Source organism: Orycteropus afer, unplaced genomic scaffold (genome assembly GCF_000298275.1).
Source record: "Orycteropus afer afer isolate SDZICR_OR568_19922 unplaced genomic scaffold, OryAfe1.0 scaffold00070, whole genome shotgun sequence".
Taxonomy (NCBI): domain Eukaryota; kingdom Metazoa; phylum Chordata; class Mammalia; order Tubulidentata; family Orycteropodidae; genus Orycteropus; species Orycteropus afer.
Window position 1 is genome coordinate 1,423,572 of NW_006921657.1, and position 16,154 is coordinate 1,439,725.

At 37.2% G+C, this 16,154-nt stretch overlaps 1 protein-coding gene across 1 annotated transcript in view; it reads right to left on the minus strand.

Annotated features, from left to right (window-relative positions):
* ADK (adenosine kinase) overlaps positions 1–16,154 on the minus strand; it is an 853,347-nt gene that overhangs the window by 48,353 nt on the left and 788,840 nt on the right. The gene's annotated exons all lie outside the window — the stretch shown is intronic.

The following is a 16,154-nucleotide window of genomic DNA, read 5'->3' on the forward strand; positions in this document are numbered from 1 at the left end:
TCTTCTGCCCATTTTTTAATTGGATTGTTGTCTTTTTGTTATTGAGGTGTTGGAGTGTTCTATAAATTCTAGAGATAAGTCCCTTGTCAGATATGCTCCATAACATCTCTTAATAACCAATTCCTAGAGATACTAACTAGTATTATTATTTTTTTTAATTTGATGGCAAGGGTGAGTCTGTACACACTTATTTGATTTATTCATTTACTCAACTAATATTTGCTGATTATCTATTCTATGCCAGGTATTGTGCTAGGTCACGGGAATACATTGGTAAAAGTATTTATAGTCCCTGCTCTCTTGAAGCTATATTTTAATAAGGAAGACACACAAAAGCAAGTGTAAACAAGTATACAGGTAGCCTTTGACTTAAGATGTATTCAAATTAAGATGAACTGCACCTATGATCCTCTTTTTTTTTAAAAAAATACATTTTATTGCTAGTAACGTATCCTTAGTGTTGCAGCTCTGGTAGCGTAGTGCCTAAGCCACTGACTGCTAACCAGAAGGCTGGCGGTTCAAACCCACCAGCCACTCCTCGGAAGGAAGATGGGGCAATCTACTTCCGTAGTGATACTGCCTGAGAAACCCAAGGAGGGGTCGCTGTGAGTCGGGTCTGACTCGATGGCACATAACAACAACAACAACAACATCGTTCTCAGATATTCACTCACAGATGTTCAAAGATTAGGCTTATAAAGATACCAAATAGACAATAATGACAAAAACTGAAAAAAAAAAAAATAGAGGTATTCAACTTACATTAGAACCGACTTACAGCAGATCTGTTGGAATAGAACCCTGTTCTAAGTAGAGGACTACTTGTATAAGATAATTCCAGAGAGTGTTAACTGCTATTAAGAAAAAGGAATGTGTGTCACAAGAGAATAATACTTAAGGGACTCATGTTAGACAGGATGATTAGAGAAGAGGTGATTTTTAAGTTGAAATTGAGCATAAGAAAGAAATAGCCACAGAAAGAGTAGAGGAAAATCATTGTAGGCAAAGAGAACTTCACGTGCTAAGCCTCTAAGGCCTGAAAAAAAAGATCAGTATAGTAAGAGCATGCAAAAAAGGGTGAGATCTACATGAAATATAGATGCAAGTTTTGAAAGATCATATATATCCTTATAGGCCACTATAAGGAGCATAGACTTCTAGAATGAAAAGTCACTGAAGGGTTGTAAGTAGGGAGTGAAATAATTAAATTTCTTCCTAAAAATATAATTTTGATGCCTGTACAGAAAATAGAATGGATTGCAAGAAAGAGTGAAAACATGGAGTCAGTTAGGAAGCTATTCCAGTAAGTAGGAAAATGTTGTGAGTTAAAGCCATCGTGCACAGAAATGGAGAGAAGTGAATGGATTTGAGACAGGAAATATATCCTTGAATTTGAATCAAAAGAACTCACTGAAGGATTGGACATAGGGAAAGCAAAGAGTCAAGAATGACTCCTACTATTCAAGATACAACAATTAGTCTTTTTTTGCTTGAACAACAGAGGAAGGAGAGTCAGGAATACGAGGAGGATATGCAATGTGTGGCTAATTGCTTCCATGAAGAAGTGCCTTTGCCGTCAAGCTAGAAGAACTGGATGATGCTTGGCTACCATTCCTGAGCATTTAGATAAAAGATTTTATAGGAAAATCCTAGTTAAAAGTGGGAAAACGAAGAACAGAATTTTATATTCTCATGGACTCCAGATTATCTGGAGCCAAGGGGGCTGGATAAACCCCTGAAACTACTGTCCTGAAATAATCTATAACCCGTACACCAAAAATATCCCCTTAAGTCTTCTTAAAACCAAATAGTTTAACTTAATAAAACAAATGCCTGCTTTGAGCATTGCACCCTTTTAAGAACTATCCATATGGGATCAAAGTGACAACAGCAAAACAGAAGAACAGGTAGGAACCTTGGGGGGAGTGAGTTTATGTTAACGGGGGAGGACAACTTGTAAAAGAGAGTGAGAATGGCTGCACAACTTAAACATATAATCAATGTCACTAAATTGTACATGTAGAAACAACTGAATGGGCGTATGTTTGCTCTCTATATTTTCAACAACAGCAAAAAATTAAATTTTAAAAAAAAGAAATGACTTCTAGGTTTCTAGGTTGAGCTATAGGGTATTTGATGTTCTACACAGTGTGATATACACGGATCATATTGTAGGGAACATTTTCAGAACTGTAAATATGTTGAGAAGGGTACAGGCAAGGCATGCAAAAGGGTACTACACATGTTTATAGAGCCTACCCATCTACTGCCCACTAAGAAAAACTGCCTCATCTCCAGCACTGCTGAGGGGGGTCAGATGATATGACTGAATTATTAACTGAGACCTAGAGATGTTAAATAATTTCCAAATAGTCCCACAACCAGTCAATGGCGGTATAAGGACTCAAATGCACAGCTTTAGAACCCAGTGTCTGCATATATATATTATAACAGCTCCCTTAATGCTGGTGTACTTCGTTACCATCCCCTTCTCCTTCAAAAACGTCCTTAACCTGAGCTAGGTGAAATGGGTTCCCTTCCTTTCAACTAAAGGAGGCAGAGGAAATAGTGCCTTGAAGCTAAAGCAAGGCTGCCCTAAACTGCCCTTCACATGCCATGCCAACACGCTCCTTTACAGAGCTGTCATTCTCAAAACTGAATAGAATGAAATAAATTACTATATTATGGGGATTTTGAAATGCATACTGAAAAAAAAATAGGGTGATATAATCATCAATCTATATTCTTTCTTTTCCCTTTGTCTTTGAATACTTCAATACAGAAGAAAGACTTAAATACAATTGTGAAAAACTGCTTTCCTCCTCTACCTTTTGAAAAATTAAAAGAAGGAGCTCTAGTAGTGCTCTCTCATGTAACTTAAAATTTTACAATCTGCTACTAGCGGAGTAGTTCAAAGATTTATGGTTTAAATACCTAACTCAGAGTATAACTACTTGTACAGATAAACACCTGACATAGCATTTCAAAGGCAAAGAAACTTTCAACATCTCTTTGCTGTCCCTTTGACAGAGCTTGTTACCTGGACCTTTTAGAATCAGCTATCCCTTAGTTTTCTAATTTTCATTCATCATCCAGGCAGGCTTGGACAATAATGTAACAGGGTGTGAAAGGTACTGAATAAATTATTGTGAATAAATAATGAATAAAGAGATGTGAAGACTCACTTTAAATATAATGGTTAAATTTATTTTCAACAAATTTTCAGTTTTATGTTTGTTATCCTAGGTGAATGATTTTTTTTTTTTTCCAACAGTGGTATTTTTTCTAGCCATTTCCAAGAGTATTTATTTGAAAACTTCTCCTTAAGCTCAGCAGCTAACACAGTTTCTATAGAAGGTAAGCAGCTCTTCACTCTGGCCCTTGTCTTTTGTACAGATGTGCATCAATTTTAAGGCAGCTAAATTAAACAAGCTAGAATATTTAAAAATCTTCTTTAATGAAGGTATTTAGAAACAAGGGTGGCATTGGCAGTTTTATGTGTCTAGGTTACTTTGAAGGTTGGGCAATCTACTTCCGTAGTGATACCGCCTCAGCAACCCAAGGAGGGGTCGCTATGAGTCGGGTCCAACTTGATGGCACATAACAACAACAAGGTTACTTGTGCTACAAAAATATTTAAGTTTAATAAATAACCAAATCAATTTTTTTTCTCCAAAGAAATGTATGGTAAGTATTTTATTATTGCTTTACTACTTAAAATGGACTTTTTCAGGAAAATCATGCATTTCTTCTGTTGGTATGAGTCCACATGACCATCTCTTTACATTGCTTTTGGCTCTAATTACGTTCTAGTGTTAGCCTAATTATTAGAGTGAAAAAAGTCTGAACAACCCATATAGCTATTATTTAACAAGTCACAACCTTAAAATCTTGCTTTACCTGAAAGTACAGCTAAAAGCACTTGAGTATTATTATTAGAGGAAAGTTTTAATAAAAGCTAATTAAGCTACAAAACTCCCAAGTGGTTAACTGCTTTTAGGGGCTAAATTTCTGGTACTCCTAATTATCCTCTGATGGCTTTACTTAGTGTTTCACAACCATGACAGATGACAATGAAAAACTGCAGTGAAATTCATCCATCCTGACACTGTGCTAAGCACGGGCTGCTCCCTCTCCAAGTAAAATCAATACTCTGTTTGAGTAAACACGTTTACAGCTTTATTAGGATGTCTTGCTTGTTCTGTAACAGCTACTTGAAGCTGTGGTAACAAATCGACTCAACTCAGTTAAACCTAGAGAGCTGGGTAAGAGGCCCATCGATAAGGTTGTTATAAAAATAAACTGCAGGAGATCAGAAAGCTGGAGCAAACAGTCTGGTAAATGTCAATATTTTCCCTTACCGAGGAGGACAGAAACAGTGAGATGAGGTGGAAAGGCTTTTTCCCCCTCTTTTAAAAATGTTTCTTATTTCAAATGGATAAAGCTTTTCTACTTTTTGTGTACAGCCCTTCTGAATGCAACTCTCATACCCTAATTCCTATGTGCATACGGAACAGGAAGTTGATGGAAACACTTGGTATTTTCCCTGCCATTTTAGTCTTAATTTTCTTTCATATTTAGATATTTATTTTGCTCTTCAGTGACTTTATAAAATGACCTTATTCAAGTTGTCTGGAATACCAGTGGGTGCCTTAGTTTCATCTTCTTTTTACTAATGAAACAGAACTTGTGTCATCTACCTTTGAGAAATTATTTCAATACAATGATCATTCTTGCCATAATATCAGAATCCTAATGCTGTACCTTCAAAATCAGACCTTTCATATTTTTGTATTTAACAGAAACAAACAGTGTTGGCTTCACACACGCTGCACAACCTCCTGTAAGCAGCCGCACATATAAAATGTCTGCTAACTAATAGGAGCCAGCCTTTACAGTGGCCATAGCTCTACCAAACAAGGGCATACCATATCCTACTTTAGATGTTCACAGGTTGCTCCAAGAACTAGCATCTGGCAGGAAATTCCCACTTACTTGGCTAGTTTAGACTATCCAGATGTGACAAAGTAATGGCTTCCCCCTGCTGAAAAGTGCTCAGATGTAAACTTTTTACTTTCATTCTCTGTGTAGTCTAGTTAGTAAAATTTTGTTTGGTTTTGACTTCATAATTGACTACCAACTAGTCATGAACTCAAATAACAAGTTGTGACCCATATGTTAAAAAAACTTTACATTTTGAAGTAACAGTTACTGTGCCTGCCAGGGTAAGGTCTAACCTAGCAGGTATTTGCATAATGAAAATCAAAGCCTAAGTGGTGTCAGATGGTGCAGTGGCTGACACAGACAGGAAGTCAATTAAGAGCAAAGGTTCCCTTACAATAGCTTAGCACAACACACCCTCTAAAGCAAAGTGAGCAACTGAGCAGCAATGCATAATATATGGGCAAGTGGTCACTGCTATCGTTATGAGGATAACTTATTATTTCCTCTTTGTGGTGTCTGAAAATGGAAACCTGTCAAGTTCTATTAACAAAGCATAGGGCACTGCACTTGAGGGGAAAAAAGGATTTTAAATGCCCCTAATTCAGGAAAGAAGCTCCTGAAGAGTACTAAGCAGTATGTTTTACTCATATAGGTAAGGTGACCTTCCATCCCAAGCCCTGTCAAAATATGGCTTTAAAAATCATTCTTCATTGAACAAAAATATACAAAGATCAGGTCAAAGTTTTATTTCAGACGTAATGTGTGATCTCTTGATGTGTTTCCTAAAATAAAAGGTTAGCATATGCTTCTGTTCATTCTTAGAGACAAATATCCTGGACATACATAGCCAAGAAAAACTACATCAAAGGTTTCTATCCATTTGGGCTATTGACTCTTTTTTTTTTTTAATTGTGATTTGGGTGAAAATTTACAGAGCAAATTCGCTTTCCATATAGCAGTTCACATACACTGTCTCATGACGTTGACCACAATTCACCACAATGCAACAGCTCCCCTTCGACTTCCACCCAACAGTTACCTCTTTCCTGTGTCCATCCCTCCATGTACCCCTGCCCCTTGAGCTGTCTCCCTGTGCATAAACAACCCTTCTTTCTCTCATGATTGTTCTCTCCAAGGAGTGTATCTACCTCAGGTAGATACAAATGCCTGTCTTTTGTTTGGCTGGAAGCCACAGGTGTAGGTTCAATTCCAGATCTGAAGGGCAGCTAGGGGTCATAGTCTCAGTGGTTCCACCAGGCTCTATCAGACCAGCAAACTGGTCTCCCTTTTTTTTCCCAAATGATTTTAAGTTTTGTTCCACATTATTCTCCCACTCTATCCAGGATCTTCTACATAGATCCCCCTCCGAGTGGTTGACAGTGGTAACCAGGCACCATCTAGTTCTTCTGGTCTCATGGATGTATAGGCTGCGGACTGCATGGTGTTCCAGTTGCTATGACTAATTCTTTCCACGATTCTTTGGTTTCCTTCATTCTTTGCTCTGGATGAGGAGAGACCCATTGTTGCACCTAGAGGGCTGCTTGCAAGCTTTTAAGATCCCAGTTGCTACTCACCAAAGTAGGAGGTGGAACCATGTTTTGTGTAGTATGTTATGCCAATTGAGCTTGATGTCCCCTGGGACTATGGTCTTGAGCCCACCAGTTCCACTAATTGGTCCCTCTGGGTAGCTGGCTGTGACCAAGAAGTGACTACAACCTTGTGCCTTGTCAGCTCTACCATACACCTGGGAATTCTTACACATCATACAAATACACTTAGCGGACCATTGTCTGCCAACCCTATACATGGTCTTGGGTACACTCCCCGCTGGGCTATTGACTCTTGATCTATATATTTACAAGAGGCCTACACACCAGACTGCCTAACTGACAATTTTCACTTGGTTTGTGAACATATGTAATTACTGGATTCTGAATTAATAAGTCAGGAGATCTGACTTCTGGTCCCATATTTGTAATTAACTTCCTTGCACACACCATTTTACCCTTCTTTGTGTCTCACTTTCCTCATCCATTAAATGGAGGCTTTTGAATAGATCATGACTTTCACACCAAACATCAACTCATTCCATGAAGTTGCCTCATGAGCCATCAAATAAAATATGATTGACAAGGGACTTATCTCTAGAATTTATAGAACACTCCAACACCTCAATAACAAGAAGACAAACAATCCAATTAAAAAATGGGCAGAAGACATGAATAGACACTTCACCAAGGAGGATATTCAAGCGGCCAACAAACATATGAAGAAATGCTCACGATCATTAGCTATTAGAGAGATGCAAATCAAAACAACAATGAGATACCATCTTGCTCCAGCACTAGTAGCAAAGTTCAACAAGACAGAAAATAACAAATGCTGGTGAGGTTGTGGAGAGATTGGGACTCTCATACACTGCTGGTGGGACTGTAAAATGGTACAACCATTGTGGAAAGCAGTATGGCGATTCCTTCAAAAGTTGGAAATACAAATACCATTTGACCCAGCCATCCCATTACTAGGTATATACCCTAAAGAAGTGAGAGCCATAACAAGAACAGATATATGCACGCCGATGTTCATCGCAGCACTATTTACAATAGCCAAAACTTGGAAACAACCTAGATGTCCAACAACTGAGGAAGGGATAACCAAACTTTGGTACATTCACACAATGGAATACTATGCAACGCTAAAGAATAATGTAGAATCTGCAAAACACCGCATAATGTGGATGAACTTGGAGGACATTATGCTGAGCGAAATAAGTCAGTCACAAAAGGACAAATATTGTATTAGTCCGTTATTGTAAAAGTTAAGGAAAGGTTTATATATTGGAGGACATTTTCTTTGTTGGTTACCAGGGGTGGGAGGGGAGGGGAGGGAATGCTGTTAGATAGATAGAGATAAATATTGATTTGGGTGAAGAGAAGGGCAATGTACCAAATGTGAGTGACCAATATGGCAGCATTGAGGATGAGAAAGACAGAGAGAGTTACATGGGCAGTACAGACAACAAATATGAACCCTTTTGCATATACAGTACTGAGTTGTCAGTGAAAGCAAACATGGGTATAGGGACGGACAGAGGGGTGAATAAGCTAAACAATTAGGTATGTCTAAATGGAGAGTGTATCCAAGATCATATACAGGGTTGGCAGACAATGGGCCTATAAGTTCATGTGAATGATCAGAATTCCCAGGTGTATAGTAGAGCTGACAAGGGGCAAGGTTATGGTCATTACTTGGTCACAGCCAGCTACCCAGAGGGACCGAGTAGTTGATCCTGCGGGCTTGGGACCATAGTCGCAGGGGACATCAAACTCAATTGGCATAACATACTATACAAAACATTGTTCCACCTACTACTTTGGCAAGTAGCGACTGGGACCTTAAAAGCTAGGAAGCTGCCATCTAGATGCAACAACGGGTCTCTCCTCGTCAAGAAGAAAGAAGAAAACCAAAATTAATGGAAACAATCAGTCCTAGCGACTGGTACACCATCCGATCTGCAACCTATACAACTATGAGACCAGAAGAACTAGATGATGCCCAGCTACCACGGCCATCCACTTGGAAGGGATGTAGGAGATCCTGCATAAAGAGGGAGAACAATGTGGTACAAAACTCAAAATCATTTGGAGGAAAAAAAAAAAAAAAGAAGAAGAAGGTGGGGACCAGGTTTGCTGGTCCAATGGAGCCTGGTGTAACCACTGAGACTATGGCCCCTAGCTGCCCTTCAGGTCTGGAATTGAACCCACAACTGTGGTTTCCAGCCAAACAAAGTACAGGCATGTGAGTTAAACATTTACCTCAAGTAGACACACGCCCTGGAGAGAACAATCATGGGAGAAGGAAGGGCTGCTTATGCACAGGGAGATAGCTCAGGGTGCAGAAGAGTATGAAGGGATGGACACTGCGAGGAGGTAACTATGGGGAGGAAGTGGGAGGGGAGCTGCTGCATTGTAAATTTTGGTCAATGACATGAGACAAAGTATATGTGAACTGGTGTATGAAAAGTGAATTTACTCTGTAAATCTTCACCCAAATCCTAATAAAAAAAAAAAAAAATAAATAAATAAAAATAAAAATAAAATATGATAGGGTCAAATGGGTAATCATTAGATCTTACTTCTTTCTGATTCTGATAAAACTTCATTTGAAAAGAGTTTTACTATTGAAAACAATTAAAAAAATCAAAAAACAAGAAAAAGTGATTTTTTACATTCCCTTTGAGAACTAAAATTCTAAGAAACAGAATTTGAAAACAAAAAAGACTCACTGTGAAAAAGTAATGACTGTTACAATAAGGAGAGTGTTTATGCGAAACTGTGTTCATGCCCTAATTCATAAGCAAGATAACTAATTTTGCTAATATTTAACTCAATTAAAAAAACCCTGTATTTGATCAACTGACAATTCTTCACAGCAGGATGGCTCTAAAAATTTAAGAGCATTTGATGACAGAAACTAGGTTTTAATTTGCCATTTATTTCATGGGCTAGAAATAAAACATATGGATCTAAACTCTATTAAAATGTCAGTGTTAATTGGATAATTAAATGAAAAATAAACTATGAGACTCTGTTCATAATCCAGGTTTGGGAAGTCACATTTCTAAAGTTGGACTAGTTAATTTAATAATCATATTGCTAATTTTTATTTTATTCAGACTCTTCTGCTGATATTAAATACCTTACAACTCAGAGGTAAAATTTCATACAAATTATCATATAGTTTGGGAAGATGTGTTTAGTGGCCTATTTATCATGTCCAAGACTTCTGCTAGGTCCCAAGGTTGCCCAGGCTCTGTATTAGCTCCACTCACACATAATTTTATTTATTTGCATATGATTTTAACTATAAAGCCAATAAAGGCACATTGTAAAACAATTCAAATATCATTGAGGCATATAGAGTAAAAAGTGAATAACTCATCTGTCCACCTCCTAGTATATCCACTGCTAATAATTTGGCATGTGTCTTCTTGGGGTTTTTCTATGCATTTATAAATAAACATACAAATATATATACATAAGAACATTTTGAACAAAATATAAATGGCATTCTATTTGTGACTCTTTTATTCCCACTTATCAAGGTATCAAGGAACTCTGTAGCTTAATGACTAAGGCATGTGACTGCTAATAAGAAGGCTGGTGGTTCAAACCCACCAGCCACTCCGTGGAAGCAAGAGGGAGCAATCTACTTCCATAAAGATTTACCCCTTCAGAAACCCAATGGGGTCCCCAATGGGATCAACTTGATGGCAGTGCATTTGGTTTGGTTTGGTTTATCAAGGTATCATTATCCAGAAGGTTTTATATGAAGAAATGGGGAATTAGTCCAAAATCTAACAACACTCGAGTTATTACTAATCTTTACTTTAGTGCTAAAGAACAAACAAACAAAAATTAGCAAAATAATTTTGTAGAACAGTTAATAAATAAGGTTGATCAGTGATTCCCAGACTCTGGATTTCACGGAAGAGTAAAACTTCCCCGAAAGATTTTAAGGATGAACACAGGGCTACCAAACTTTAAATTTTGATAGGTAAGAACATTTTCAAAAATCCACACTCACCAACATTATTCATAAAGAAAAGACAATTTAACTCCCTAAAGTAGGACCAAAACCAAAGTAGGAAGGATAAGATTTAAAACTGAATATATTTAACTTCACGAAAGACTTACTATATTGTCTTTACTTTTAAAATTTTGCTGTTGACTGATGAAAACTCTGTCATGCCATGAACTGGCACCAGACTAAGATTTAAAAATTTTTTTCAGTTCATTTCTTTAGACAGAATTAGGACATGACAAAATATATGCGTGTCAGTTTCCTGGTATGTCTACAGACCAGGATTTAGAAAATCACTTTGGCTGTTTTTTCTCACTTGGAAGGGATGTTAATAGGATATGCTAATGGAAAAGAACATAACAAAATGGTTAGGGATAAGGACTTTGGAGTCAAACTTTTAGTTTTAATCTTGGCTTTCAGTGTGACCATGGGCAAATTACTTAATCTCTCAAACCTGTGAGACCAGAGAAATTGTCTAGCTAAGCCAAGGCCCAGCTGCCAATCCACAGATCTGTGGGGCTAAACCTATGGGTGAAGTGTGAGAAATGATATTTAGATGACTAAGTTTTCGGGATGCTTTGTTATGCAGTAAAAGGTACTTGATACATGTTATGTGAATCAGAAAGATAAAATAAGCAAAATTGACCAGATCCATGTAATAGCAGCTGGACTATTTTAAGATTCAAATTAGTTCCAATGAACTCACTAATATTTGAGGCCAGGAAACTGATATGCACATATTTTTTCATGTCCCAATACTGTCTAAAAGAAAAAAGCTCAAAAAATTTTGCTTGTGACATTTCCTCTGATCCTCTGCCATTAAATAAAATCTTATAAATATCAACACTGTTTTCTTAAAATAAACATTTCTCAATAACCATCAAGTATAGGAAACATAAGGTTTATATTTGAGCTTTGGGGCTTGAGAACCTCCATGGCTGTCAAAGTCCAGACTTTCTTTGTGTTATCCAAATTCCCAGAAGACAACGGCCTTTGAATTCCATTATCTATTTACAATTACTTCTAAATGGAGGTCATCTAGGATACTAAATTTTTGAAGGGGCATTCATATTTGTGTGAAATTCCAGGCTTCCTTCTAAAATCATCCTATATTCCACATGAACCAAAGTGACTTCTCTTTTTTTGTCATGGCTGGAGTAGGATCATCCTTACCTCTTTTAACCAACAAAGACCCAAATTATCTTGGGCAGGGTTCTTAAAATTTGGTCCTGGTGCAACTTCAGCTTAACTAAATCTCTGGCTGTAGCATGTCATGAAGCTTCCTACGATGGTGCAAGTGCGTGAATTTCTCTTCTTCTCATCACCTCCATAAACATGAGCTACTGTCTGTAGTGAATGTTTCATATTCTTAATGACTAATTCAACTCTATACCTCATTTGATGGTTTCAAAGAAAATTTCTGCTTAAAAAATAAAATACAAATGATTGCCCACTACAATCGAAAAACGGAGAGGTTGGTTTGTTAATGTTAGTGGGACAGGGGTAGGAAGCTGTTATCTTGGTCACCATCAAGTAAATCCCCAGCAGATAGTGGGTCATATGAAAGTTTGTTTTTTGAGTGACATGTGAGAAATGATAAATTTAATGCCAAGTTATTTTCTAGTCTTCTGAGTTGGACAATAAAGGAAGAAGGTGGTGCAGGAAAAAAAAAAAAATCACAAGAATTCTGCACCACTTCTTTGCATAGCACAATAAAGGTGCAATGAAGAAAAATAGGGGAGAAAGGTAGAAATGTTCAAATGTTTGGGCACAAACAAATAAGGTGAGGATCGAAATATGCATATAATTTAAAGAATCTCTCTGGTGCTCAGAGGCATACACAGGTATGCTACATGAAGAGGAAGTGCATTCTTGCTCTGGAAAATTAAATCTTTTATTAAAATTCTGTTCTGAACATGAATTAGAAAGTGAAATTAATGTTTCCTTTATTAGATGGGAAATAGTATAATTACTTATATCATGATTGCTAAGTGGCTTTAAAAGTCATTTGCATATGGTAGGTAGTATATTTTCAGGTAATACCTTTTTTTTCTGCTAAAGCTGTCATTAGAGTTTTGAAAGTAGAAAGTATTCAAAGGTAGCACAGTTACTTTACTACCACTTAGAATAAAATGTTCTAAACTGTGTATGGGTCCACACTTAATGAAATTTTTTTTTCTTTTTTTTTTTTTTGGTGTTGATCCTTAAATAGTGAGAGTTGTATATATATATTCCCAGACACAAACTGTCAATGGTGTACTCACTTTTAGTCTAAAGATGATTTGTAGGTCTTGTCCATATTCCTATAGCTGCCATAAAACATACAACTAAACTGTATTAGATTAACACAGGCTAGTTTTGACAGCCCAGTGGGAACATATTGATTAGGTCCCCTTTTATGTTATTTGTTATGATTTTTCTTCTCAGTTTCATTTACTGGGAAGACACAGGGGAAGAGATTTCACTGGGAACAATGACAGTGCCTGTCACAAAATGTTCTCAATGTTTCCATTTGTTACTATGGCAGTGACAAAGAGGCTTCCAAATGAAAAGGCAGACCTGCTGTGACAAAGCACAGCAGGATAACAGGAAGAAATTTTCTCCTGACCTGGGAAATTAGGAAATCATAGCTAGAGATTTTAGAATTGTCTCCATTTCCAAGGGCACAATCCTAGCACTTGGGCTTTTCAGGAGGAACGTGAAAAGGTAGTTCCATCAGGGCTGTGGGGTTGTAGGACTGGCTAGTGACAAATAAAGGACAAATGTTAGAAAGTGCTTAAGATCTCCAGTCAGAACAAGGAAGTATGCTTGTAGAGGCTAGAGGGATTTGTCACTGTCACCAAATGCTTCAGATGGAACAATGGATTTAATTTATGTACATTTGGGGTACTCATTTTGAAATTATACATGAAAATCCATGATGTAGTTATATATCTTTTAAGTGGCTAAAGAGAACACATGGCACTCTGGTACTGTGAAATGTAATTAGCACATGGTAGCTGGAGTGATGCTTTCTCCAAGGACTTGGAATTGATGGAAAGAAAATGATTGTCCCTCAGAGAGTTAAATCGTTACAGAGTGGACTGGAATAGAGATATGCAAAGTCACAAAAGACAGAAATACTCTTAGGCCGGCAAAACTTGAAAGTAAAAGAATGAATATATTAATTATCTAAAGATAGAATGTATTAATCAGAGAGGGAATATATTAATCAGGCAATGAAGCAAAGAGAAAAAAATTACTAATAAATGTAAAAGTTGTCACTGCCTTTCCATTCTGGTCTAAGGTAGAAAGAGTCTGTGGTATGGAGATGGGAGCAGAAGGTTTTAACCAATGGATTTTTGAGTCTTTCCAACGACCAAGACCAGCTCCTTTGTCAGATGGATGCATCCGGTAGTTCAGCCTGGTGCTACTAGACAGTTCACTCCTATAGCTCCCCTTATTTGGATTCCATGCTCATCAAGCAGGCTTATGGTCTGTCTTTCTGTCTCTCTGTAGTGCAATTGATTCTACTGCTTAGTAAAAAGCTCTTGGTTCAAACTCAACAGGGAGTTTAGTCCTTCAATTCTCCTACCTTCCAGTTTCTCTTTGTTTTCTGCAACAATCTTACCCTGGAGTCCTCAGAACCTATCACAAAAGCTCCTGCTTAATAAATGAAGTCATCTATTCAGGTAATAGGAAGACTCTGTTTGGCAGAATCAGCCTTTGTCAGGAAGGCTGGTCTGCAGCTCTTAGTCCTAATGACGATATCTCCCCAAATGTTCAGAGAAGCAGTATAGTGAGTGCAATGGGTAAGAGAACTGACTCTGAACTAAATAGCCTAGGTTTGAATATTAGTTCTACAACTTTCTAGCTATGAAACTTTGGGAAAAGTACCCAACTTCTCTGTGCCTCAGTATTCTCATCAGTAAAATCAGGTTAAAATAACCTACCTCAAGGAGTTTCTTCTGAGGATTAAATGAGTTAATATATATGAAATGCTTAAACAGCAATTGGCTAGTAGATACTGTATAAATGTTATCTACTGCAATTACTATATAGCTTGACTTACATAAAATGTGCTGATCATGCCAAGTAAGTATTCTACTGATAAACTGACATTAGGTTGTTCAGCTCATTCTAAATGTTTTAGACATCATGATCTTATCTTTCAGGACCTGATTATCTTGGGAACTTATCAGAGTAGTTTTAAAGTCAGAAAAATGGCCACCTAATTGAATTATTACCAGTAAAGTTCTACACAGTTTTAGGCTGCCTTCCACTCTTTCTATATTGATTTCAACAGTGTGTAGGGAATCCAGTATTTGGATCCTGCCCATGATAAAAGTGAATAAAGTGAAGACACTGCTGATGTTCTACACCAGGGGTCGGCAAACTAAGGCCTGTGGCCTGTTTTTTGCACAACTGGAAAGCTAAGAAGAGTTTTTATACTTTTAAAGGATTTTAAAGAACAAAACCAAACCAAGTGAAGAAACAAGCGAACACAGAGAACAATGTGCAACACAGCCTGGATGTGGCTTGCCAAGCTTAAGTATCTGCTACCTGGCCCTTTACAGAAGAAGTTTGCTGACTCTGTTCCACATTTTCATTCCTTTTTACTTACTTTACCACAACAGTAAGTATAATGAGGCTTAGTAAGTGGATAAAAAGAAAGGTGCTGAAAATCCTCTAACAGAAAGTCCAAGTGTTTTAATGAGGTAACTTATCATCCTAACTACAGCACAAATGGTAGGTGTGCTTACCTAAGAATGACCTCTCTTTCCATCAAAGTCTCTAAGTTCTTACTTAGTACTGGTAGCATTATGTTAGGTAGTTAGGTTATCTGTAAGGGAATATCTTGTTGCAGGGCCACAGGTAGTGACTAATTGGGTCATCATCATAACTATGGTGACCTCATTTTTCATCCTACTGAATGTAAAAAAAATTATTTTAAATATTTTATAGTATTTTAAATAATACATAGGACACAAGTAACAAGTTTAAAAGTTACTATAGATTCTGCACTAAGATTTCTGGTTTAATCAATTTTTAAGCATGAAGTCAATGTTATTGTTGTTGTTATTTGCCATCGAGTTGGCCCCGACTCATGGCGACCCCTCCTTGGGTTTCTGAGGCAGTATCACTATGGAAGTAGGAATGCCCAACCTTCCTTCCGAGGAGTGGCTGGTGGTGTTTCCTTAATGAATTGCGGCATCTGGCTTAATTCTGAGTAAGATATTTTTGCCTACATGGATTTATAGCTCTAAAGCAGCATGGAATAGGAAAATTAACTGCTAAGTACTCCAATGTTATCAATGACAAAGGCTTTCAGAATTAGGCAATGAAAAAAATATAAGCATAACAGTAAAGTTGAATGCTATCTGTGGCATGTGCTCGTTTCAAAGAATAGGGCATGGGCATGCTACCAACTTAATGGTTAACAGTTCATTTAAGACTGGGCATGAATAGTTTTAATGAAGGAGAAAAATGAAAAAAAGTGTTGGTGGCAAAATCTATTAAAATAAATGAATATTTTATTAATGATATTGATAAATTAAAGCCATCACATGAACTTAAATAAGTTTCCAATGATTCGAATTATCCTCCATGAAAAGGGGGACAATTGTCACAATGGTCATCTCCATTCA